Source organism: Danio rerio, chromosome 14, assembly GCF_052040795.2.
Source record: "Danio rerio strain M-AB ecotype USA chromosome 14, GRCz13ab, whole genome shotgun sequence".
Lineage (NCBI taxonomy): Eukaryota > Metazoa > Chordata > Actinopteri > Cypriniformes > Danionidae > Danio > Danio rerio.
The window spans coordinates 16,401,403-16,427,780 of NC_141034.1; the positions used below are offsets into that span (position 1 = coordinate 16,401,403).

Here is a 26,378-nt window from a genome sequence, read left to right on the forward strand (position 1 = left end):
CATCACTGGCACAGTGGCACTGAAACTAACCTTTACCAACCTTCAAAACAGTAGTAAATTCTGTGCAAAAAAGGATATTGCCTCCTGAAGATGCTTATTCTTACAACACTATGGTAAAAATTGTGTTGAGTAAATCACAATGTATCTATTATGTGAATATAAATATTTTTAAAAAAATGTTAAAGAAAGACATGAAACCTGTAAGGTTTGAATCAAAAACACCATAATAGTAACACAATCAGCACAATTTTGCTTTTTAACTGTAAAAAATACTGAACAAATAGATCCTGAAGGACTATGAAGGTACTGGATAATGTTTTCAGGCTGACAAATATTTGCAGTAATTAATATTAGTTAATTAATTAATTTATATATATATATATATATTGGGCATACTTTGCATAGTTTTCATCATACTCATACATCATTTATTAATCATAGTTTAATATTCACTAATGCAGTATTCACATTCATATTTTGCTTTATTTATATTTTATCATTAATGCACTGTAATGCACTAACTATGAAATAACATCTAAAAAATATCACTAATATTTATTTCTAGTGTATTTCATTTTAAAATCATTTTCTATAATTTTTGTTTTGATCTTTGTTTTAGTTGCAGACATTTATAACTGACTTTGTCCCATTAGGGTAAATCATTTTCAGAAACTTGTCTAAGAGTTAATACATTCAAATTTATTTTCTCTGTCTAGGAATAAGTCAATACATGTCTTAGTGTTTCAGAAATATATTTAAAAAAAACTTTATATTAAATGTCATATACCACAACATTTATTTTAAAACTTCCTGGAACTTAAAGCAGTTCTTTTTTTTATTTTTCATTATTTTAAAATAATGCAAACGTCTTTGTGTTTCAGAAAGTTGTTTTAAAACAATGTTTTAGAATTTTTAACAGTATTTAACCATTATAATTTTGTTTTACCAATATATTTTAGTAGTCACAGTGTAAGAGTGTTTGTTTTTTAAACACAATACCATGTTTTTCACAAAGTAATGTAACATTTTTTTATTCTCCTTCAGCTTAGTCTCTATTTCAGAGGTTGTCACATGAGCCACCAACTATTCCAGCAGTTGTTTTACCCAGCAAATGTCCTTCCCACCGCAACCCAGTACTAGGAAAAACCCATACAAACTCATTCACGCATTCACGCACGCACACATGCACGAGCATACACACACACACACACACACACACACACACTATGGAAAATTTAGTTTATTCAATTTACCCATAGTGCATGAAATGTGGGGGAAACCGGAGCACCCAGAGGAACCCACGCAAACACGTGGAAAACATGCAAACTCTACACAGAAATGCCAACTAGCCCAGCCAGGACGCAAACCATCAACCTTCTAGGTTAGGTGATAGTGCTAACTTGTGTGATAGTCTTTATGTTAAAAATCAGTAGTGAACAATGTGTAAATTGTCAAATACAATGTTAAAACAATATTTTAACCATATAAGTTTGTTTCAAAAACAGCAGTGTAACAATGTCTTTTCACAAAAAAGTAGTGCAAGTATCTTTTTTAATAACAGTAGTGTTACGTAATGTTTCAAAAACAGTATCAATATTTTTTTAAACAGTATTGTAACAATATAAGTTTTTTTTTTTTTTTAAAGTAGCAACAATCTCAAACTATCATACTTTCTGAAATTGGTACATGTTTTCCTCTCCTTCCTCTCTGAAACTTACTAACATCTACCAAGAACACAGACATAAAAATCCTTACATAAAAAACTATTGCCTCACATTGACAGCCAGTAGATTCAACTCAAAATGGATCTCTTCATTGGCCACCACTTTCAGTATATTTTACAGTATTCAATTTCTGAAGTTGTTGTTGACCAGTGTTTTTTCTACTAGTCTTATAAGCGGATCACAGTTGTGTCAGACTTTAACAACTTTTTATGAATACCTAAACACAACTTTGATCCCAAGAAGGTGTATATATAAATAACCAGTGACCTTTTCTGCTGTAAGGTGATTGTGCTACCCACTGCGCCAACACTATACACTGACCACTATTCTGTCCTTGAAATGTTGTGATGTGTGTTTTTCTAAGGTTCTTCTCAGATATATACTTCTTTGATGAAATTTGTTTTTGCTAAACTTCAAAATAATAATTAAATAATTAATTTAATAGTATGACATGCACGTTGGCGGTAAGCATTGTTTTCTCACTGCAAGACGGTTAATGATTTAAGTCCCGGCTCAGTTCTAATTTCCAGCAAACAAATAAATGAACAGCAAATACACGTTGTGCCCCATATGTTCCAAAACCAAACAGGTGGGCAAATCTAAGCTTGTTTTTAATAAAACAAACATAAACATGCATATAATAAATACTACTACTACTACTAATAACATTATACAAAAGCAAATTGTCATGAATAAACTGAAAAAGCACCCAGAGATAAAGAAGGCATGAAGGCATTGGTTTTTATATTTATGTAGAAAATAATATTTTTTGTAATAAATTATTCCTTTAATTCTTTTTCATTTGTAAATGTATTTATGTATTGCTGTACATTCTGTGTGTATTAAGCAATGTGTAAGCGAGGCGCACAACTAACGCACTTTAGACGTGCTCTCAGCTGGTTTATTCTGCAGTCTATTTTAGTTCCTCAAAATAGTAATGCGCCAACAATGCGCCTTAACACGCCTCTTATCTAGACCAAAACACCAATGAGTCCACAAAGTAGTGCAAATGGATTTGCTATTTAAACAATGTGCTGGAAAACAGTAAAATTAGTGATGCGCTGGTCTGAAAACACGTCATAGAAACACATCTTGCGCCTTATTAAGCCGGGTGTATGATATGCCCTCGGTGTATGCTACCAATGTAATGCTTTATTAAAATGTTTTTACAGATTGTAGACAATTTTTATTATATGTCCTCATTTTGCATATGATAGATAATGGATTTCACATATGCATATAATGTATTTAGTGTCAGGATCTGACATAAAGCCACACTAAAAAGGCATGAGATAAGACAGTGAGCTCACGGTAATTCATGTTCAGCTCTTCTTCCATGTAGTAGAGTTCAATAGGAGTCTGTTATTTTATGTTTTGCTCTGACTGACTGCATAAATTGCAGATATATTATCCTAGCTCAAAAATTCTCAAAATTGGACTAATGGGCTTCCTTCAAAGGACAGGACGGAAGATAACTTGATTGGGTGCATATATTTGTAAATATGAGTCTTCGCACATCACTGGTATTGATGGATATTAAGCAGACAGTTTACTAATACTTAAATGGACCATCAAAATCAAGTGTTGCCCATATTATTATGATTATTATTATATATATTTTTTTTTTACAGTGCACCCGCAAAGCCCTGCTCACTGACATTGGCAGGTTGCGTTCTGGGAATCCATCTGGTGGCACCATAGACAGGAGGAAACCTGCTAATTAGCTTTCTCTGTAAAGGGGCTGGGTCGAAGCAAATTCCCAGCTGTCATTAAACATACTCTGAAGGGGGGAAGAAAAACACTAGGGATCTATTGCTCTAATTTCTCTTTTTAGAAGAAGGAAGAGGGATTGTGTTATGCTATGAGCACTTGATACACAGAACCTCTGTGAAAATGCATTGCAAAGTAAAATGCTTTAACACTGGGATGTGTGTACTGTAATGAATTGCTTTTCTGTAGCTTTGTGCAGCTTTTGAAAAAGTAAAATCCCTTGGTATCCCTTTTGGCACACCTTCTTACCCACTAACCACTTCACCCCCTGGAAATGCTCCACTTTGGTGATTAAAGATTGCACTATTAGGATTCTCAATCTCCCTTTTCTTGAACAGTTGTGTTTGCATGCATGGCCTATGGAAGCTTCTCATTCAATTATTGAATTACTGTTTTAACTAGGAAACTATAGAAGCCATTCAGATCCAAATGAAATTAATATTTGCATTTTGGTTCCCCAGTCATTCTAACTCTGATCACTTGGCTGCATCCAACCAATCAATGTTTCATGATTCGCACAAGGCAGAATTGATTGTGTTTTTGAGTAAACTGAGCAACAGGCACAAATAGGCTTTATTATTTTAATAGACACGTTTAACCTTAAATAATATGTTTGGATTGATCTATTTTCAGTTTCCAAAATTTACAAAATACATATTAGTGAAGTCACAGGCCCAGTGAATTTTACTTTATTTCAGTTGTGGGATGATTTTAACCATTTGCTAAAACTATATTTTTCTTCCCTTGATGTATGACACTAAGAATTTTTGACAATTTAGCAGATTTAAAAAAAGAAAAAGAAAAACTGAAATCATATAGTCCTAATTTTTCAGACGTTGTTTTCTCCAGTATTTAGTACCCTTTTGACACCTAAATTTGAGAATCCTCTACCATTCCTCTACCAGATCCTCTTCAATTCCTTCAATTCTGTCAGTTGGTCAACATGTCAACAATTATGTGTTTTTCTTTTAATATGGGGTACTGTGTTTCTGTGTGTACATTGAGGAAAAACTTAATAATAAACTTCAATAATTCTTAATTTTCCTTTAATAAGAAACTAAATTATCTCATTGACTTCATTACTGCCTTAGTGTTCAACCCTCTCTAGTGAAGACACTAGTGAGGATTTTGCTCTGGAATTTAAGGGGTTAAATTGGTTTGATGAAAAATACACACTCAGAATGGAATGTATTTTTAACATTCTGTGATTGAATTTACGAATGTAAAAAGTTAAAAACAGTAGATTACTGGCAAGCACAGCTGCTAGTATTTTTTTCCGTAAAATCAAGAAAAATAATGGCAAAATACTGTAAAACTTTATTTGTGTCACCATTGTGCAAGATAGTAGTATTTGTGTTCAAGTCCAAGATGAACTTAGAATATATGAGGTTATGCTGCATCATTTATTTAAAAGGTAACTCTGTAGTTACTAAGGCAGTGAAAATCTGTCGCTAATTGCAGTCACACGTTAATGCATGACTTTGTTTTTTGTGAACTAAGTTATAACAGTACTTAATACCAATATGCTCACAATATTAATGTTATGAAACTTTAAAATTAATATCCATTAAAACTTTTGCATTTTCTACTGAAAAATTCAGCAACCACAGCTGCTGGTATTTTTCCATAAAATTAACAGATTTTAACAATGTAAGTGCTATATAGCACCAAAAAGGTACTAAATAGAACCATTTAAACATATATTTAAATGTAAGGCCTGGAATGTGATGACTCCCAGTCTGTTGGGAACCACAATGCTCATGATGCAAGCAAACTCTGCCTCTCCCAACACAACAGAGAAACACTTATCAGTAGTGGTCCAAGCAGACAGTGGGAAAGGTTGTTCATCAGTGATCTTTATATTTAATCTTTACTGAGAGAAGAACAATATACTTCATTGACATTGATTACTATATATGTATACATATATATTCACAGTGCTCAGCATAATTGAGTACACCCCAATTTGAAAATGAATATTTTAATCCATTTCTCAGTGAATATAGGCAGCGTATTTTGGTGCATTTAAACAAAACAGATTTATTATATATATATATATATATATATATATATATATATATATATATATATATATATATATATATATATATATATATATATATATATATACATATATATGTACAGTAAAATCACATTTTAGTCACTAAACATATTCAAAAATAATACAATTAGATTCAAGCAAAATATTGAAAAAATTTGACAACCTACAAAATTTTAACAAGATCTTTGCCATTTTTTTTTTGCTTCTCTTGAGACTTCATCTTTTTTTAAAAGTTTGTATTTAATATTTTTCTATAACATATGCATTTGGGTGTGCCACTTTTGGTGCTAATTTGCACGTTTTTGTGTGAGCACAGGGGTATGTATCAATAATGAGCCTGGGTTGGTTTTCACATGCTGGGATTTTTTAGTAAATGACTGACAAACCCAATGGCCATTCGCTGGATGTCAAGGCTGCAATGTGATTGGTTAACTTATGAAAGGCACAAGCTTTCTCCAAGGGTATTAGAGAGCCTCACGTATCTCCCATAATAATAGTAGAACATCTCTGAACAGTACAGAATCTGAATTAGGCTATCTCTGTGGTAAAGCTTATTGACCCAATACACATCAACTAGTCCCAGCGATACTGCTGTTTTACTATTTGATTATATTTTCTCATTGATCTTATGAAAATGCATTTCAGATAATTCAACAGCAAAGCTCTCTATAGATGTCCTGGAATGCAGTGTTACGCACATCCCTTCCTGCATGCAGCATGTGTGTGCGCTTTTGGTTTCCTAGTAACCCGCGCCTGTGCTCGGCGTTCCCGAACACTCAAGCGTGTCCGCGCAGCGCGCACTCGTGAAGCTCGTGTGGGGAGCTCACGAACACACAGGACCAGAGCACCAGGATCTTACACGCAGGAAAAAACACGATAATGTGACTGGAGTGTAAAGGATGAGAGACGTGTTCGCTGGAAAATGTCATCGTAATTGCGCGAAGAATCGCTGGAGGAAATATTAAAACAACTGCTAAGGATTACATTAACGCACACGAATTTAGGCTTTTTTTCTTTTTCTTTTTTTCTTTTTTTTTCTTGAGGGAACCAGGATACCAGGAATGGGGAATTTTCTATTTCTAGAGAGCAGGTGAGTTTTTTTTTTTTTTGTATTTGTATATTTTTAGAGGATAATGGTTGTTTGTTAAGATACGTTATTATTCACCATACGAACAACCCCTAATTACATCTATTATCACAATATGACTTATGTCAGGATGACCTTTCACTAACCAGTTTAGTGAACTTCAGTGTTCCTTGTTTGTGCTGTGGAGATGTGCTGTATATCAGAAATAGCGAAGCAGGCAGGTTGAAGTGAACTATGGCTACAGTCTGCCATACCAGTTAAAGTAACAGGAGATGATGCTCTCATGCACTTGTTACACCCCATCTGCACTGCAAACGAGCGACGCGACAAAGCTAGAACGCCCATAATAAAACCGTGTAAATGCAGTCTTGTACTGTTATTTTATTGCGTCCCACCGCTCGCATAAAAAAAATCTTTGATTGGTCAACTACCGACGTCAGGATTCCGTCTGCAACCCCGAAAGACGCAGGAAGTCTGCACGGTTTGGTTTATTTTAGTTTTATTGCATAGCTTCGCTAACAGATGGTGTATCAGTCCGAGCATCTTCCATGTTGCGTTCATTGCTATTGGGCTCCGTTATGACCAGATTATTGCGTTTTTACTGGGCTAAAGATGTCTTCACACTTTAAGATTGTTGTAAATGAATTGTCCATTATTTTAATATCATACTATGATTGTATCAAACTATGATTAATTATAATGTTGAAAATTCCTGTTTTAATTTATTAATATAAGTAGCTTACGAATATGCATACACACATACAACATATGTTTGGGTAGTTAATTAACTTTTTTACACCTTTTGTGCTCTGATATTTATTTATTTTATACTCTGTGATTGTGCTATTTGTATAAGTGGAAGTGTATATTTAGTTGATTATACTAGTTTTCTTAAACGTTTACAAATTTCAAGCTCAAATTGTAGTGTTAACGATTTGCAAGATGATAGAGTGAATTGCAAAGCAGGGAGAGAGAGGGAGAGAGAGATGTGCCTCTGAGTTGTCATGGTGATTTGGTGAATAAGCAATGCCTCTAAAGGCATAGTATTAAAATGGATTGCTGTTACCATTCACTATCAGTGAAAAGCATATTTCAGCTCTCACTTCAAAAAGGGTGAGAGTTGAATTAGGGTTAGGTTTGTGGCTTTGTGACTGTGAGAGAATACACGACAACCTATAGTAAGTGACTGTGATTGGCCAAATGCAGCATGGAAGTGGATGGCATCACCAATGAAAGCCTAATTCTGTTGCTCCGCCATTCAGGCTACTTTGTGTTTTTACGCAGAGAACCAGTTTATGTGCTCTGGCATTTAGTGTCTTGAAGGATTATGCACGGTCTTGCTTTTGAATTTTTGTTCTTTATTTGCATCTTGACCACGTACACTGTATGTTTGAAGTAACAGTTGATTTAAATCCATTCTGAATAACACATCCAGGTTTTGTATTGTTCTTATGTCTTTTCAATTTCAACTTTTAAGTTAAAGAAACAAGTTTAATAGTTGAATTAATAAAAACGTTCCAATTAATATATTGTAATGAATAAATAAATCATTTAAAACAAAACTAAACATGTTTTATAAAAAAAAATGCTTTAGATTTTTTTAAGCCTGCTGGCAAATGGGTAAGTGGCTCAGTGGTTTGCATTCTCGCCTCACAACAAGAAGGTTGCTGGTTTGAGTCCCAACTGGGCCAGTTGGCGTTTTTGTGTGGAATGTGCATGTTCTCCCTGTGTTTGTGTGGGTTTCCTCTGGCTGCTCCGCTTTCCCCCACAGTCCGAAGATGTGTTATAGATGAATTGGGTAAACAAAATTGGGCATCATGTATGTATGTATGTATGTGTGTGTGTGTGTGTGTGTGTGTGTGTGTGAATACTAGTGTATGGGTGTTTCCCAGAACTGGGTTGCAGCTGGAAGGGCATCCGCTGCGTAAAACATATGCTGGAATAGTTGGTGGTTCATTCCGCTGTGGTGACCTCTGATAAGTCAAAGACTAAGCCAAAGAAAAATGAATGAATGAATGAATGAATGAAGCATAATATCAAGTCCTGTTTAATGGCTTTAAGGTTAAGACAAATTACAATATAACAACATCTATTTAAAAAAAAGTCATTAATATTATTCGATAGATCAGTAGTTTGGTTTGGCTTCTTAATGAAGTTATACTGTTTTCAAAATATTTACAGAAAGATAAATGCTGCTTTACTGCTGTTTGTCAGGATTTGTTAAGTAAGACATGTGTCTGGATTAACATAAACCTTGATAATGGAAAAACAACTAATTAACTCATTTTATTTTAAGATAGGGCTACTGGTAGGTTTTAAACATCAATATTGTCATTCCTTTGTGTAATAGGTGTTGTTAATGGTTTGGATTGGGATTAGTGTCATAGTTGTTTAACTACCAGAATGCAGAATGCATTTAAAGATGAATGAAAATGCATTTGTAAAATCAGCTACCTTTTCCAGTGTTTGATGAACAAGGACCTATTATGGTAAATATGTCTTGAAATTGAGCAAAGTTGCTAGCAATTTGGTTTGTTTTTGTTTATTGTTACCACAATTTAAAATATAATTAATTATGGGAATATTGCCATGCATGAAAACAGAACTATAAAATCAGAAAACAATATCTCTATAGCACAACGCTGTCATAGTTTTTCATGATATCTGTTTTTGTTCACATTCAGTTCTTAACCAGTTTCTGCATTTATTATTAGTTATTAATTAATTAATTCATTTGTTATTTTACCTAGTCTTCTGACAAACATGAAACACAGAAGCAGGTGTCTACTGAGTAATTTCCACTGACCGATGGCAATAGTCCAGTTGAGATGAAGGTCAAAAAAGTAGACTTCGTGAATGGGTTACCTGGTTTGATATAACAGTAAAATACTAATGACAGCATTATGTTATAAAGATTTTCTTGTTTTCTGCAGTGGTATAGATTGCTTATGTTACAGTTCGTATCACAGTTATGGTCCCTTTTTACAGTTTGGTGTATGATATGTACAGTTCGATGTATGATATGATATAAAAAAAAAAAGGTAAACTGTCAAAAACATAGAAACCTGAAAAACTATAAGCAAAAGCACAAACGAATACAATGTAGCAAAGATATTACTTAAATAAACAGTGGTTTTCAGGTTTTCATGTATCTAACAATAGTTTTTAGGTACAAAAATGGAATAATATAATCAAATATAACACTGCTGTAAATAAACATCACTGTATAAATTAAATACAGGTTAAACATTATTGAGCTATATAGCTATTCTCTCTGACTGGACATTGTGCATGGACATACATTCTAAAATGTAAAGAGCCAGCTCAGAGAGCAAAAAAGGAATGGAAAAATGCAATATATATATTTAAATTGAAATGCAAAACTGAAAAAAAAGAATACAATTCATATATGTGTGTGTCATAAAAATGTCATAAAAAACATCACATTATAAAAATAAAGCTCACTATTCCAAATAAAACTTCCCATTAATTATCACAATGCATTTGATGCCATGTATTTACTTTAAAAAAGAAATGCAAAATGTAATAATATGAAAAATATTTTATTGATCATAATTTACTGATATGTTATAAAATATTGATACTTAATGTTCTGAGCAATTCTGCCTCTGTTCTTTCGACCGTGGATGAAGGAAATGATGGTGGAGACATGAAGACATCCATTACATAGCCTTAATTTGTTAATTGCAAAGATTTGTTTCATAGCTGTTACTTAATTCAGTTTTAATTTCCAGCAAACAAATAAATGTACAGTAATAACGGAGTGTGTTCATAAAGTTACATACAAACACACTTCCTACTCCTATGCCTCATTTGGTTATGCATACGTCTATATGCTTATAATAAAATAAATTAAATAAATTTATAAAAATAAATACAAATTGTCATGAATAAACTGTACACAACAGAGCCGGCTTCAAAAGACCCCGACACCCTCCCCCCAATAATACACTTTAAATAATAAAAATATTTTGCGCCATTGACTTTAGAGCAGCTTTTTTTCATCTTTTTAAAAATTTTTTTTTTTTTTTATCAATGGTGCTATTTATTTTTTATATACTTATTTATTTATTGTCAAATTAGCAACACATCATCAATGAACCTCAACACACCTCTTTTTCATGTGTCCACAAAATGGTGCAAATGCAGTTTTACACAGTTTTTACGTCACCTTTATCCTTTTAAACCCCACAGCAACATCCTCATTTTTAATTGGACACTTCCATGTGTCCATACTACTAAGTGGTTAAGAAAAGGAGCAGAGCTGAAGTAAATTAATTAATTAAATGACTAACTAAATGATAATTGAGCATTAGTGATGAACAAATAAAGAAATACTGAAGGGAAATAACAAAAACAAAAACAGGACATACAAAATACTACAACTTCAGTCACAGCTTTGTATTGTAATAACCTGAAGTACAACAAATGATTAAATCAGTAAAAATATTAGCAGATGATTAACCAACTCTACAAAAATCATCACAAGTTACACTTATTACTAAAATGTTTATTTTTGTATAACATCTACTAAAGTTCTATTTGAGTTAAAGGTTAACAAGTCACCATCATGGAGAATCCGCGTGACGTATGTAAAGTTTCTGGGTCCAAGGCGCTCATTTGAATGGAGAAAATATTTGTTTATGGCCACTTTTTAGTCCTATCGCACGAGCTTGCGTTTCCAGTCTGACACATTCGCATGCGAAAGTACAGTGCGACGGCAGCTTAACCCTCTTAAGTGAACTAAATTAGTGAACTAGTGTACATAATAATGAATAAGAGCACAAAGTGCTATTTCAAACACAGACTTCAAATGTCGACTCTGAGCCTTGTTAATTCATAGTTTACTGCTGTTGGTTACCTTCTCGAAAACAAGCATATTACCCATAATGCGGTTTTAACAGAATATCACTATTTTAGTGAAAAAACGGTATTTTACTGTAGAATCTGACCACTTTTTAACAGCTTTTTTTTTTACAGTGTAGGGTGGGCATTAACGGTGCAAATTCTGATTTTTGGAAGATCATATTTTCATGCACACTTCATAAGTGAATATATGTGAACATTGTGGAATCCGCAGGGTCATAAAACCATTTGGAGACAGTAAAATATGACTTTTGTGACTCTATGAATTCCAAAACAATCACAATTATATTCTACGTTAAAAACATGGATGGAGAAAAACATGGTTCACTGGTTTTCAGTGAATTTTCATTGGTCATCTTGTGTGTGTGAATTTTAAAATTAATTATAACTTGGCCCACATGGAATCTGTGCATGCAGAATTCTGCAGATTTCTGCAGAATTCCACAGATTTTTAGCCCATCATTAATTTTATTTATTTACTTAAGTAAATGTGTGTAAATCTATATTTATTCAGTTTTTAAATTAATTACAGTAATATTACTGACTAAAATAAAAATGTTCATCTGATTTATGTACAATGCAGTTTGTAAAGTCATATTTTCTGTCTTTTAGTAGAGATATTATATGAAAGACTTGCTTTGTTTACCAAATAATGTGAATTTAATTGGATTTGCAATTTAAACAATAAATAAAAGTTCAAAAGATAATATTTTTTATTTCACATATTAAGGTTTTAGTTATGATACTCCCAAAATAATTCCACAGAAATCCGCAGATTTTTACCAAAATTCTCTGCAGAAATAGCAAAAAACATCCGCAGATTCCATCTGGCCCCTAATTATAACCATGCATTGTGCACTGTAAGCTATATAACCTCTGATGACTATATCATGCATGACACATCATATTGTGCTCCCCCTTCATTGAGTTTGTCTTTCTGATTGCTCAATTTTAGATAGATCAAGTGTTCTGTAACTTTTAGAGATGTTTACAAAGGATTGCATATGCTTAACTGCCAATATAAAGGTTTAGGGTTTTAATTTAATGATCTAGGCGCAAAGTCTGATGCACAGGGCACAAAAGCATTAAGGGCATGTCTAAATACACTTTTGCTATTTTAAGGATGGAAAAATACACTCTGCAACACGACGTATGGTCTAACAGGGTTAAGCTTATGGGTGTGCTTTGAGAATAAATCAATCAAAGTCTCATCTCCCATTCCCTTTAGGAGTCAGTTGTGTCGTGCCATGACACATTTGCTATTTACATGGTGAAATTTGTAAGTGGAAAAACTGAACGCTTCAGTAGTGAGAAAAGAGTTAAACAGACCATCTGTAGTGCAAGGATAAAGAATGAGCCTGCTCCAAACAGCCTTTCCTTTTACTGTCACTTTCTCTCTTTTGTGGCTAAGTATTCTCAGTATTGGGTTGTGGATGGAAGAACATCCACTGCGTTAAACATACTGCTGTACATCCTAAATCATTTTCATTCTCTCATCTTCAGGGCTTCACATTTTCGTGGTTGTAGCTCCTGTCATCTGAAGGCAGAAATCATTGACTGAGTGATTGACAGCTGATATTAACCAATCATTCCCGTTCAGTTGTAGAGCAGTCAGCCAATAAGAAGAGCACAAAGGCGGGGCAAGCATTGCGGGCTTTTTTACTTCAAGTTTACATAACAGGTTTTTAGGTGCAAAGATACATTCTGCATAAATGTCTCATAAATCTGCGCACGTGGTGGGGATTTTGCAGTGAAAACTGTAAAATTGTATGCACTACAGTGAACTTCAACCAAACTCTCGTCTCTTCACATTAGACATCGTACAATGCAAAATTGGTCAACATCGCCCAACCCTAATGTGTAAGCGAGGCGCTGGACTTTAGACCAACTTTCAGCCAATTATTTTCGCAGTCTATTTTAGCTCCTTAAAATAGCAACGCACTAACAATGTGCCTTAACACACCTCTTTTCTAGATCAAAATACATGAGTCCACAAAGTAATGCAAATGGATTTGCATTAAACCAATGTGGCGGAAAACGGGAAAATTAAGGTTGCATTTGTCTAAAAATAGCAACACTTCATGGAAACACATCTTGCGCCTTATTGCGCACGGTGTGTGATGAGGACCTTAATGTTGAATGTTATGTTTTACACATACTGTATCTTTTAAAATGTCTATGTGTGTCCTCTAAAAACACAATATCAGTCAGACAGGTCACTACAGTTGTACTTCAGTTAAAAGGATTAAGGTAAAAGGAAAGAAAATGTCAACAATTTGGCAAAGTACAGTCATTTAAACATTTTTGAATAAACTAGGAGCAACTATTGTGTGGACATAGTTTTGTTTAGAGGCTTAAAATTATTTTGCAAAGATAAGCCTATAAATCCACTCTATATCATTCTCTTGGCAAATAAGCCACTTAAAAGCAACAGGGATGGAATCTAAATGTTCTTTGCCAGCATTTCACTGACCTTGTCTCAAAAGATCTCTTATACTGCCATAAAGCATACTAAAGCACTGTGCTTCCCAAAAGGACAAGGACACATTTTTTTCTGGACTCCTTATTTCTGTTCTATTTACAAAGGGTTGAAAAAATGACCTTGAACAAGCTTTTTTTTTTTTTTTTTTTCAATGTTACACATGTGAGGGCTTTGCTTTTGTTCATGCTCCTGAAATGGCAGACGGTTTCAAGGTGCATCTACAGTACAGGGGACTAGGTAACTACAGTTTAAAATACACTCATAAATTAGTTTCTACAATATTTTGTTTGTACTGTAAATATACATTTAGGCTAATGTTGCATATTTGCTAAATATTGACAAAAATGAAATAAATGTAACATTTGTTTATTCTTTTTGCATGGATTTCCTCCGGGTGCTCCGGTTTCCCCCACTGTCTGAAGACATGTGGTCTTATGAAAATGGAATGAACTAAATTGTTTATTGTGTGTGTGTGTGTGTGTGTGTGTGTGTGTGTGTGTGTGTGTGTGTGTGTGTGTGTGTGTGTGTGTGTGTCTAAATGTGAGAGTGTATGGGTGTTTACCACTATTGGGTTGTGGCTGGAAGGGCATCCGCTGCATATAATATATTGTTAGTGGTTAATTACGCTGTGGCGACCTCTGAAACATAGACTAAGCTGAAGGAAAATAATTGAATGAATGAATGAATGAATGAATAAATGTTTATTCTTTCTTATTGAGCATTAAATTATTTAATCAGTAGCCTGCTGGCAATTTAGTTTTTTTTTTAATATGTCATAGTGTGCATTGACTTAAGTGTTACACTTTACAATAACAGTACATGAATAATTATGTATTAATATGTACACTAAACATTAGTTTATTATGAATTAATGATGAGTTAAGGTATGCACTAATAATGAATTACCTTTAACTACAACATAATTCACATGAGTTCATGTGTGAATAACGGCTACCTTAATTACTTGTTAGTACATGTTGTTAATTAATGTTTTAATTAACATATAGGTATAAGCTAAATGTAACCAACATGAACTCATGAGCTGTTAATGTATAGTTATGTCATGACTTTACTTGGAGGGGCACATCACTATTAACTCATTCATAACTACTTATGAACTCCTGTTCCCCTTCGGATGGGGAACTCCAATGCTATGTGGAAAAACCTTCCACAATATGGGGTTTTCGTTAGAAACCAATCATCTGAAAGAGTATAAAATCGAGCCAATGTAATGCCAAATGAATTGGCAGTGTCAGCATGCACAGCTGGAGTCAATGACAGTCAGTCGGCTAGTGCAATGCTCGACATCCTTTTCGCTATCAGAGCCTTTTACTAGCTTCTGAGAGAGTCTTTGAGGGTTCTCCTACCTGTGTCTACAGAGAGAGATCGAGAAGCAGCTTCTCCCGGTCCAGAGCACGTAAACGCAGTGGCAGACGGTTGAGCTGGGTTTTCTCCCTTGACTGGCGTTCTTTGGGTCCAGTCCTCCAAGAGCGGTTTGTATATCGGGAAAAAGTTTTTCTAAAAGAGCAAGATGGTTTTGCAGCGCGTCTTTTTCAAGACGTCGCTCCGACCGTGCGTTTCTGGATGCGGTGGTTTCCTATCCCCGGATGATGGGCACGAGCACTGCGTTTCATGTCTGGGGTTCCAGCATGTTAATTCTGTGCTCGCAGGCAGTGTATGCCGTCTCTTTAATGTCATGTCTGCTGCACAGTTAAGATCGCGGCTCGCTCTTGCAAAAGAGCGACCCACCCCAGTTGTCCCCCGCACTGCGGTTGGCACTCGGGCAGATCTCAGGGTTCAGTGGGAGTAAATCCGGCACCTTCGGGCTGCAGACCTCTCGCTCCTCCACGCCCTCCATCCAAGCTTCAGGTGAGAATAGCGCTCCCTCTTCGGATGGTCGGTCTCTCACTTGACACGGAGGATTAGATGTCATTGTCCATGTCATTGTCTGATGAGGATGCGAACCTGCTCGCTCCCTCCCTCCGGGGTGGAAAGCTTTCCCGGGCTGCTTCGACCGTGGGCCTGGTGATGATTTATCCCCCAGCCCCGCGACCGGACCCACTAGATGGGTGTAATGTAGAGGATTCAAAGCCTTCCGTCCCCTTCTTCCCGGACGTGCACAGTAAGCTCACGCAGTTTTGAGGGCACTTTTTTCTGCCCGATCTACGTGCGCTTCCATCCTCACCATCCTTGGAGGGTGGGCTGTCAATGTCTGATGAGGATTCCAACCCGCTCCTCCCTCTGGGTTGATGAGCGCGTGTCGAATCTAGAAGCAGACTTTGTGGCCGTGCTTCCCCAGGCTGCTTCGGCCGTGGCTCTGGTGATGGTTTATCCCCCAGCCCCACGGCCGAACTGACAAGAGGGGTGTAAAAACCTTTCTTCCTGGATGCGCACAGTGGGCTTACGCAGTTTGCTGCGTGCACCTCCACCCTCACCTTGCATGCTATGGCCACCTACCAGTGCTACCAAGCGCAGGCACTGGCTAAGCTGCGGCAAGGATGGTTCCGACCCAGGACTGGGCATGAGCTCCGCACCCTGGGAAGGACGATGACCACTTTAGGCTAAATCTGGTGATGTGTGTGATGTTGACAAAGTTCGCTTTCTTAACTCACCCATATGCCGGGCTGGCCTGTTCGACGACACTGTCAGTGAACTCGGCCAGGAGTTCACGCCTGTGATGAAGCAGTCAGAGGCGATGTGTTATAATCTATAGGCGGGATCGTAGACCGCTCCATCCCACCGAGCCATCCACATTCACTGCTTTTCGCCAAGGGCGCTCGTCTATAGCTTTTTGCTCCGCCGCCCCGCCGCCCCGCCTGTGCCTTCAGCCAAGCGGCTGCGCCGAGCATCTCGCAGGCAATCAGTGCCCCCCGCCCCAGGAGGGAATTTGCTTTTTTCCTACTAGAGGGTGGGGCTCTTCATTTAACAGCGTAAAAAAAAAGAGCTTTTTCTTCTTTCCTCAGATGTGACAGCCTGAACATTGCCAGTTTGGGATGCTATGCTATGCACTATGATCAATGCATTTCGCCAACAGCTCACAGAGCGCGAGAGAACGGTCTCCTTTCTCTCCCTCCCTCCGGCCAACTGGCTCTCCTGGCAGCTCCTTGCCCCGGGAGAATGGCGACTCCACCCCGAGTCTGTTCAGCTGTCATGGGCACTGCCCCACAGCTGGCCTCGGGGCACGCGCAAACTTGCGTTTTCCCCAGTGAGCCTGCTCGCACAGTTACTGTGCAAACCCAGGGAGGATGAGGAGCAGGTCTTGTTAGTTGCGCCTCTCTGGCCCAACCGGACTTATGTGGATTTATGAACTCTCCCTCCTAGCGACGTCCCCCCCTGGAGCGACGTCCCCCCCCCTGCCCTCCACACTGAAGGTCTACGTGGCCGCTATTTCCGCTCATCATGATGCGTAGATGGCGGCACCATGTGAAGGCATAACCTCATTATCCAGTTCCTCAGAGGTGCGAAGCGTATGGTTCCACCCCGCCCCACTCTCATGCCCTCTTGGGACCTCGCGGTAGTGCTACGCGCATACGTGAGAAGCCCTTTGAGCCACTCGATTCAGTATCCTTGAGATTTCTGTCCTTGAAGACAGCTCTGCTGGTCGCGTTGGCATCGGTTAAAAGGGTCGGGGACCTGGAGGCATTTTCGGTCAGTGACTCACGCCTAGAACCCGGCTATGTGCCCAAGGTTCCTACCATGCCGTTTAAGGATCAGGTAGTGAGCCTGCAAGCACTGCCCGTGGAGGAGGTAGACCCAGCCCTTTCATTAATGTGGACCGCACTCAGAGCTTTAGATCCTCTGACCAGCTCTTTGTCTGCTACGGTGGTCGGCAGAAGGAAAGTGCCGTATCTAAACGAAGGTTGGGCCACAGGAGAGTGGATGCCATCTCCCTCGCTCTTCTGAGCCAGGGTGAGCCGTGTCACCTAGCATGTGGCGCCTCTCCGACAGAGATTTGCAGAGCTGCGGGCTGGGCAACACCTAATACATTTGCTAGGTTTTACAATCTGCGAATGGAGCCGGTTTCCCTTAAGGGTATTAGGTAACACTTGGTGATTGAGGAAACATTTCGGTTGGGGTGTTGAAACACGCTTGCTGCGCCATTCTCCCTAACACAGAGGTACGTGCCGTTCAGTGAACCCTACAGAGTTCCTCCGAGGCCCCCAGCATCTGACTCAGCAGAGGAGTCAGATGCTGGCCCGTTACGTTGTTGTCATGCCCACCGGTCAGCCCGCATTCTGGGTATAGGTGCCTGATATGCGTGATCCCCTGCGGGCGATCCCATAAGCTCACTCAACCACTTTTTAGTCTCCTCCGTGTTAGGGCGGGCTCGTGTCTTCCCTCCCCGCTAACCATCTTCTTATGTACCCCTCCCCCATTTCCAGGGCTTGGCCTCAGGCTGTCACCAGGTCTCCCAGGTGAACTCCGCAGCGTCCTCCCTATCGAGACTGAACGCTTTCCCAACGTACTGTCTTATTAAACTCTTACTGGATTATTTTCGACTCCCCTAAAAATATAGCTAAACCTGAACAGGTAAGTAAGGTGAGTAAGGGCCAGGGGACACGTTGGAAGACTGCATCTCGCAGCGTTGTAGGTTCGCTGGCTCTACTGTGTGGCACAACCTTTCGCCAGGGACGCGGTAAGGTGCTTTCGTTGTGGCGTTTTCCATAGATTTCCCCATATTGTGGAAGGTTTTTCCACATAGCATTCGAGTTCCCCATCCGAAGAGGAACGCTACGGTTACTAAAGTAACCCTCGGGGAACGGAAATGCTATGTACCTTCGCCACAACGATTGTCCCTTAGCTGTTGAGCGTGAAAGTCTCCTCAGCTCAAAAGGATGTTGAGCATTGCACTAGCCGCGTCTTATATACTTGACTGATTGTCACTGACGCCAGCTGTGCATGCTGACGCTGCCAATTCATTTGGCATTTCATTGGCCCGATTTTATACTCTTTCAGATGATTGGTTTCTGATGAAAACCCCATATTGTGGAAGGTTTTTCCACATAGCATTTCCGTTCCCCCCCTCGGGGAACGAGGGTTACTTTAGTAACCGTAGCGTTCATGTTGATGTTGACAGAACACTTATCTTGTGTTATTCAGTGTAAACTCACAAGTTGGAGGCGCATAAGGAGTTCATGAGTAGTTAAGAATGGGTTAATGATGATGTACCCCTACAAGTAAAGTCACAACATAATTATACATTAACATATCATGAGTTCTTCATGGTTTAATTAAGCATAAGCTAATGTGGTAATTAATACATTAACAAAAAATCATGTACTAACAAGAAATTAAGGCGGTAGCCGTTATTCTCACATGAACTCATGTGAATCATGTAGAAGTTGAAGTTAGTTACTGATTAGTGCGCGCCTTAACTCATCATTAATTCATAATAAAGTAATGTTTAGTTTACATATTAATACATCATTATTCAAGTACTGTTATTGTAAAGTGTTACCGACTTAAGTTAACGTTTTCTCTTATGTCTACATAGGTACTGTATGTGGTAAGTAAAAAAATACTTCAGAATCAGTGGCATTTGGATCCTGTTTTAACATCAGAAAAAATTGTTGTGTTTATATAACTCCCATATGACTGTGGGCACACTATACCTACACACAGTTCTGTTAAAAAGCTTTGTTGTAAAAAGTCGTTGGTTCGAGCCTCGGCTAAGTCAGTTGGCGTTTCTGTGTGGAGTTTGCATGTTCTCTAGGGTGGAGGAGGGTCTCTGAAAACACGCCGCAGCTTAACAGCATGAAATGACGGGGAGCATTTAAACTGATGAGGAGCAAGCTCGTTGGCTGCAGAGTGAGCAGCAGTTCACTTGAGATGGAGCTACTGGGTTTTATGATCTAATGCACCATGCAGTATAAAACGTTATACAAAATTTTGATGAAGAATATTTATAGAATATTGAAACTATGTATGCTGTGGACAGAGAATATTGAGTGCATCATCATTTAGTTCATTTAGTTGACTCATTATTTCACATAAAACTCCAACAGCATGGCTTGAATAGACCTTAAATTAACATGACAGCAAATTATACACAGTGGCCTTTTATTGGTTGTTTCATGCTTAGAATAAATAGCTCTGAAATACATCATGCTCCATCTATCTGGAAGGAGACAGAAATTAACAAGTGCAAAATGCAAAAAGACCAGAACTACTCTATACACAAGACAAGAGAAAGACTGAGTAAGGGTGTCACGATCCTCCAAATCCTCGATTCGATTACATTTTCGATTCTAAAGGCACGATTCGATTAGATTTTTGAATATGAATTTGTTGCGAAAAATAATATTCTAAAAATATTATGTTTTGTCACCATGGCAAAGATAAAAGAAATCAGTTATTTCAATAGAAAAATCCCTTTGGGAGTTTTAGAAATAATCTAAATTGGTAAATTTATTACTGTCTTTCTCTTACTCTCACTCTCTTTCTCTCTCTTTTTTTTAATGTGCACCTTTGTTTATTTTTTATAATTAATATAAAGTATAATATAATTATAATGAAACAGATTCTGTACACAGTTTCAGAAACATATGGTACAAATATACACTGTCAGAATCATATGGTACATAAATTGTATAGTGGTAGTTGTCTAACAGAGGTTTTGCTTTTATTTATCATTTGATGTTAAAGACAGTGCAGACATTGTGCTGTGTGGTTCTTTGGATAAATGAACACAGATAAGGCCTCAAGAGGCTGTTCCCAGAGGCTATCATTGATTCCTTGGGGCAGCCTTTTAAGGAGCTTAGTAAAAGCTGCTAGCTGGAAGACCATGTAGAATAGCAGAAATGGGCCACATCTGAATGCCTCCATCAACCTCTATGTGGGTCATGGCTATTAGGGATTTAATGGCAGTTCTTTTCTTCATTCTTTTGTTAATTTTAGAAGGTTGTAATAGGTAGCATGTTGTAATAAGTTTAATGGTATATTGTATATTTAACAGCACTACGTTTTTAAAATAAAACAAAAAAGATAGATGATAAATAGATTTTCAGTTTTCATTATTTTTTTATTATAAATGCTTTTGTTTAAGATAATAAAACAATAAACCTTATTTTATATACAACCTTTAAAAGCATTTTCTCAAATGCAAACTATACAATAAAATCATTAAAAAAATCAACAAGTAAAAGCAATTTTTACAAAAATACATCTAATTATACAACCAGTAGGTTTGACTAATACAAACTCAATCTAAGGCAATTTTCTGCCTTTAAACCTGAATTGTGCTTTTAATTTCTTTGCTTGGGAGAATAGAAGATTTAGTCCTTATAAGTAGCTCTTTCACATTATTTTTTACCTGGTACAGTGAGAGCATTTCTGTACCCTAGACCAGGATACATACCTAAGGACATCAATAATGTGCCACAAACTTTTACTTCGCAGGTCTTCCATACTCCACCATTCACAACATTGGATAAGGAGTAGTTAATTTGACTTTGGGTGTTTAAGTTAATAGAACTGCCCTGTGGCATAAAATAATTATTTGTGTGCTTAAGCCCACCACAAAAGGTCATACTGAGGCTATCACACTCACATATGAATCGAGTGTGCAGTCTTTGCCTGTAACTGTCAGCGCTCATTCCACTTGTTGCCATGGAGTCCCAACTCCAGTTTTAGCCTGTGTTTCCATGAAAGATAATGTCTCAAGTTATGTATGTGACCATTGATGCTGCAATTGTGATCTTGTAAATTTGCTTCAGGCTAACCAGAAGGACTTTACCTTTCTGGTCATGACATCACGCATCGTCACATGTATGTTGACATCCTGCCAAGACTACTAACGGTGTCCCAACTCCTAAAAAAGCCTCTTATTCCATCACAGGGAATCTTGTTTAAATTAGAGTGCTCACTGCAGAGCCACTTAGGTTGAGCTCACCACCAATGAGGGGGAACTTGAGCACCAGCTTCTCCTCCTATAAGCTGTTTTAATGCATACACCTACCCCACCAATCGAACAGGAAGTTGAATATATTTAACTTCCTCTGCGTGGTGGTGCAGTGGGTAGTCACATCACAGAAGGTGGTTCGAGCCTCTGTGTGAAGTTTGTATGTTCTACCCTTGGTCACGTGGGTTTCCATCACAGTCCAAACACATGGGCTATAGGTGAATTGGGTAAGCTAAATTGTTTGTAGTGTATGTGTTTAAATGAGAGTGTATGGATGTTTCCCAGTCATGGGTTGTAGTAGGAAGGGCATCTGCTGTCTAAAACATATACTGGACAAGTTGGGGGTTCATTCCGCTGTGGTGACCCCTAATTAATAAAGGGACTAAGCCGAAAAGGAAATGAATGAATAAGTTTCCTTCTTAATATTAATTTCTTTTCAAATTTCTAAATCCTAATATTGTCCCTTATTGCCGGTAGGTTATAGGTTAGCAAACCTATATTATTACAATCTGCAACAAACTTCACCGATTTTACAGACTCTCTATATTATTTGTTACATTATATAATTTCAAGCCATGGAAAGGCAAAATAAATAAAATGCATATGATGTAAGTGTGCTTCTAAACAGAATGTTATACTGACAAAATACTTTGACAAATTTCGGTAATGGGTTTTTACTTTTTTGTAGCTAGAATCAGAATGTCTTAATGACCCTTTTTATTAAACCAAGGTTAAGTACATACAACCCACTATAGTAAGCAATTAAAATACAAAAGCCACTGAGCCTTGTCAAAAAATATGTTAAATTTGAAAGTCAGGTCATGCTAAAATTAGTGACTCTGTGAAGTGGAAAAGTAGAAGGTTTATAAAGGAAAGTGTAATGTATTGTTTTTAGAGAAACATGTTAACGTATTGAGATGTTTGACGTAAGCTCATCAGGAGTGAGCAGCTGCAGTAATACTGTTAATTTTTGAAATATCTCCCGCTTTGGTCAGCCAGACCGTTTGTTTTACCGTTCGAGAGTGTAGATGCTACTTAGTTTGCAGTGGCAGCAAGTTTACACAACACATCAAGCCTAAAGGGGGTTGCACACCGGATGTGCCGCTCAGTGATGCCATGCATTTTGGAATTCTAAACATAGATTTCTGTAACAAATGAGATATTTTTTGTTTTTCTTCTGTTGCGCTCAACAAACAACCAAATGAACAGAGAAGGGTCTCATGACCTTAGGGTTAACTTCACACCTTTCTCCAAATTTCAGGAGGTAAAATATTGACACTTAAGCATGACCAAATAACCAGAGAAGGGTCTCCGGACCTTAAGGTTAACTTTCTCCAAATTTCAGGAGGTAGAATATTGACTCTAGATAATCATGCTGACAATACAATCCTAAAATTAGTGCTTTGCAATCAGAAATAATGTGCAACTAGCTGAGAGAGGAGGTGGGCCTGATCAACTCACACTTCTCTCTTACCTATTAGGCCAACCTTTGGCCAGCACCCAAATTTTGACTATAAAGATGAGGGTTTCTTGCTGAAACATTGGAAGCTCAGCCGTGGGATAAGCGCGCATCGCCCGGCATTCTCTGACACACGTGTTGGTTTTCCAATGTGACTGCAACGGGCTCCCCAGTCTTTGAAGAGGAAAATGATGGCACGTCTCTGAGGTTGTATATACTTGTATCAAATTGCTTGAAGTTTTCATTATCTATCTTTTATTCATGTAACCTCATCTTTATTTCGCATTATAAGCCTTTTATGCAATTTTGTTGTATTTCGATTAATGATGTTCATGAGTATGATTCATGATTATTGAATATTAGTGTGATAATTGATATCAGCTGTGTGTACCAGCAATAAACAGTTGTATTGATTGATTAGTATGGTGTATGGACCATTATTGGTGCCTTCTCTTGTCGATTAGCACCACACTTGTCTCACTTGCATAAACACATACCATACTAAAACCATTTTGGTATGCTGAAACATTTTACATACTAAAATTTGGGGCATACTAAAACAATTTCTATCAGGGTATGCACACCGCCGCTGCAAGTCGGTGGCTGTCCACAGTACCCAGCTACAAGGGGTCACACACCAGATGTGCCGCTCGGCACCAGGCTGCATCGCCACACAGTGCCATGCATTTTAGAATTCTAAACATAGAAGCACACCGGCACAGCAAGTCAGCAGCTGTCTGCGGCACCCAGCTATGACTCAGGACACTGTTCATATTTCTGCTGTGCCACAAAGCGCCATTTGAATAGTTTTATTTTGAATAACATGCAAATGTGCACATCTGGTGTGCAGTACTTCCAGCTGTCATATGCACGCAGTGTCTCGGCACTGAGTGGCGCCTCTGGTGTGCGACCCCCTTACAACTCAGGACACTGTTCATATTTCTGCCACACGACAGAGCGCCATCTGTATTGTTTTATATAAAATATCATGTGAATGGGCGATGCAGTGGCGCAGTAGGTAGTGCTGTCCCCTCACAACAAGAAGGTCGCTGTTTCGAGCCTTGGCTGGGTCAGTTGACGTTTCTGTGTGGAGTTTGCATGTTCTCCATGCGTTTGCGTGGGTTTCCTCCGGTTGGTGCGGTTTCCCCCACAGTCCAAAGACATGAGCTATAGGTGATATGGGAAGGCTAAAAATTGTCCGTAGTGTATGAGTGTGATTGAGTGTGTATGGATGTTTCCCAGTGATAGGTTGCAGCTGAAAGGGTATCCACTGCATAAAACATATGCTGGATAAGTTGGTTGTTCATTCCGCTGTGGCGACCCCGGATTAATAAAGGAACTAAGTCGAAAAGAAAATGAATGAACATCATGCGAGTGTGCAATACTTCCAACTGTCATGTCGTGACACTGAGCAGTGCATCCGGTGTGTGACCCGCTTTACACTTTCTGTTGAAAAAAGCTTGTTATGTCCACCATTTTTTGCTGTCGCCATCCTCACTCATGTGTGTTACACATCTTAAGGGGGTCGCACACCAGATGTACCATGCTGTGGCCCTAATCGGTGCATCTGGTTTGCAACCCGCTTTATTCTTGCACGAGCACCCCTCTCCAAAAAAAAAAAAAAACGCAATAAAGATTATTTATTTACTTATTTTCCTTCAGCCTAATTCCTTATTTATAAAGGGTCACTTCAGCGGAATGAACTGCCAACTATTCTACCACATGTTTTTCACAGCGGATGCCCTTCCAGCTGCAACCCAGTTGTGGAAAATACACACAATCATACACTACGGCCAATTTAGTGTATTCAATTCACCTATGCCGCATGTCTTTAGACTGTGGGGGAACGTTCGAGGTTACAGAAGTAACCCTTCGTTCCCCGAGGAGGGGAACGGAAGTGCCATAGAGTGGATTGATTGAATCCACGAAATGGGAGGATTCGGTTCAGAAGCCGCTTGTCTGAAAGAGTATTGAACGGGCCAATGAATGCAATGAATTGGCAGCGTAAGCTTGCACAGGTGTACTTCATTGCCAATTATCCCAGCATATAAGCACACCTGGAGCGAGCAGACGCCATCCTTTTAAGCTGAAGAGACTTTCAAACAGCTAAGGGACAGTCATTATGGCGACGGAGTATGGCACTTCCGTTCCCCTCCTCGGGGAACGAAGGGTTACTTCTGTAACCTCGAACGTTCCCCTTCGGTTGGGGAACTTCAGTGCCATAGAGTGGATTGATTGAATCCACGAAATGGGAGAAGTATGGAAAGCGCCATAATGACTGCACCTTACCAACGCCCCCGATGAGGGGATTGTCAAGCAAGCGTGACGCACCCACATCATGGGAGGCTCGGTCCTCCAACGTGTCCCTGGCCCTAATTTATCCTACTTCAACAGAAGTTTTACGGATTTAGATATATTCTTGGGAAGTCGTGAGCATCTAGATAATTCTAGGAAAATACGACAGTACGTTGGGAAGCGTGCAATCCCGATAGGGAGGACGCTGCGGAGGCCATCCGTTACCCAAGGGGGGATAGATGGCAGAATTTACATATGGACTAGCCCTAAAAAGGGGGAGTACGCATAGCAAAAGAGTGGTTAGCGGGGAGGGAAGACACGGGTCCGCCCAGGGGGGGGGGGACTTAACCGTGGCGGAATAAGCATATGGGATCGCCTAGTGGGGATCACGCATAGCAGGCACCTTTACCCAAAACGCGGGCTGACCAGCGGGCAGACCTACAACGTAGTGGGCCAGCAAGTGACTCCTCCGCTGAGTCAGTGCTGGGGGCCACAGAGGAATCTGCAGGGCTCACCTGACGGGGAACTTTACTGACAGATAAAAAGGCGCACGTACCTCCGTGTTAGGGAGAATGGCGCAGCAAGCGTGTTTAAACACCCCACCAAATTATTTCCTCAATCACCAAGGGTTACCTAATACCCTTGAGGAAACTGGCTCCACTCGCAGATTGTAAAACCTTGCAAATGTGTTGGGTGTCACCCAGCCCGCAGC

The 26,378-nt window shown here is 38.5% G+C and overlaps 1 protein-coding gene across 2 annotated transcripts in view; it reads left to right on the top strand.

Annotated features, from left to right (window-relative positions):
* The first annotated feature begins 6,359 nt into the window (after positions 1 to 6,359).
* The window catches only part of nlgn3a (neuroligin 3a), a 300,140-nt gene continuing 280,121 nt past the window's right edge, over positions 6,360 to 26,378 (top strand). For both annotated transcript variants that reach the window (XM_087280595.1, XM_087280596.1), the window contains exon 1: positions 6,360 to 6,646. The gene's annotated coding sequence lies outside the window, so the exon portion shown is untranslated. The remainder of the gene's footprint in view (positions 6,647 to 26,378) is intronic.